Source organism: Marmota monax, unplaced genomic scaffold (assembly GCF_021218885.2).
Source record: "Marmota monax isolate L192 unplaced genomic scaffold, Marmota_monax_Labrador192_F-V1.1 WCK01_AAM20220418_F8-fsc00123, whole genome shotgun sequence".
Lineage (NCBI taxonomy): Eukaryota > Metazoa > Chordata > Mammalia > Rodentia > Sciuridae > Marmota > Marmota monax.
This window is the reverse complement of record NW_026692159.1, coordinates 5,470,567-5,472,886: the sequence shown is the minus strand read 5'-3', so window position 1 is coordinate 5,472,886 and position 2,320 is coordinate 5,470,567.

Below are 2,320 nucleotides of genomic sequence, written 5' to 3'. Positions count from 1 at the left end.
GGGTGTGGTAGACAAGTCACCCCAATTGGAGTAGGGGCAGAGCAGAGCCGCCGCCCACGCCTGTAAGGTAGGCAGACCTGTGACCAACCGGCAGAACAGGCCCAGGGGTCTGCGGGCGTTGTAGACATGTCACAGCAATTGGAGGAGGGGCAGAGCAGAGCCACCGCCCGCCCCTATAAGGTAGGCAGACCGCCACCCGACCCTGCAAGGGAGACTTTTCAACTATACAAGAGCAATATAAATATATAGGGGGGAAAAAGTTTTTCAAAAACACAACAGTTTCACCAAGCAGAAAGAAACGCAAGCAATATGAAAAGACAAGGAAAGAAAGGACCACAAGCAATGCAGGTCAACTCAACTTTACAAGAGGTCACAGCTGCAGCAGATGGAATGTCAGATAAAGAATTCAGGATATACATGCTTCAGATGATCTGGAGTCTCAAGGAAGACATTAGACAGCAAAATCAGACAATGAAAGATCACTTCAACAATGAATTACATAAACAAATCCAAGAAGCAAAAGATCAACTATACAGGGAGATAGAGGTTATAAAAAACAAACAAACAGAAATCCTAGAAATGCAGGAAGCAATAAACCAACTTAAAAACTCAATGGAGAATACTACCAGCAGAGTAGAACAATTAGAAGATAGAACATCAGACAATGAAGACAAAGTATTTCAACTTGAAAAGAACATAGACAGCTCAGCAAGACTGTTAAGAAACCATGAGCAGAACATCCAAGAAATATGGGATAACATAAAGAGACCAAACTTAAGAGTCATTGGGTTACAGGAAGGTATAGAGCACCAAACCAAAGGAATGAGCATTCTATTCAATGAAATAATACGAGAAAACTTCCCAGACTTGAAGAATGAGACAGAATCCCAAATCCTAGAAGCCTACAGGATGCCAAATGTGCAAAATCATAAGAGATCCACACCTAGACACATTATAATGAAGATGCCCAACATACAGAATAAGGAGAGAATTTTAAAAGCTACAAGAGAAAGGAAGCAGATTACATTTAGGGGCAAGCCAATCAGGATAACAGCTGATCTTTCAACACAGACTCTGAAAGCTAGAAGATCCTGGAATAACATATTTCAAACACTGAAAGAATATGGGTTCCAACCAAGAATTGTGTATCCAGCGAAATTAAGCTTCAGGATGGAAGATGAAATTCAAACCTTCCATGATAAACAAAAGTTAAAAGAATTTGCAGCTAGAAAACCATCTCTTCAAAACATCCTCGGCAAAACATTACAGGAAGAGGAAATGGAAAATAACAATGAAAACCAACAGTGGGAGGTAAGACAGTAAAGGGGGGAAAATAATCAAAGATGAAAACAAACCATGTTTAGTAACATAAATAAACAAATATGGCTGGAAGAACAACCCATATCTCAATAATAACCCTAAATGGTAATGGCTTAAACTCACCAATTAAGAGACACAGGCTAGTAGAATGGATCACAAAACAAGACCCAACAATATGCTGCCTACAGGAGACGCATTTGATAGGAAAAGACATACATAGGCTGAAGGTGAAAGGTTGGGAAAAATCATATCACTCATATGGACTTCGGAAACAAGCAGGAGTGTCCATACTCATATCAAATAAAATAGATTTCAAGCCCAAGTTAATCAAAAGGGATATAGAGGGACACTACATACTGCTCAAGGGAACCATACACCAACAAGACATAACAATCATAAATATATATGCCCCAAACAATGGCACAGCTATGTTCATCAAACAAACTCTTCTCAAGTTCAAGAGTCTAATAGACCACCATATAATAATCATGGGAGACTTCAACACACCTCTATCACCACTGGACAGATCTTCCAAACAAAAGTTGAATAAGGAAACTATAGAACTCAATAATACAATTAATAACCTAGACTTAATTGACATATATAGAATATACCACCCAACATCAAGCAGTTACACTTTATTCTCAGCAGCACATGGATCCTTCTCGAAAATAGATCATATGTTATGTCACAGGGCAACTCTTAGACAATATAAAGGAGTAGAGATAATACCATGCATCTTATCTGATCATAACGGAATTAAACTGAAAATCAACGATAAAAGAAGGAAGGAAAAATCATGCATCACTTGGAGAATGAACAATAGGTTACTGAATGATCAATGGGTTATAGAAGACATCAAGGAGGAAATTAAAAAATTCTTACAGATAAATGAAAACACAGACACAACATATCGGAATCTATGGGATACAATGAAAGCAGTTCTAAGAGGAAAATTCATTGTTTGGAGTTCATTCCTTAAAAAAAGAAAAAAAAAAAC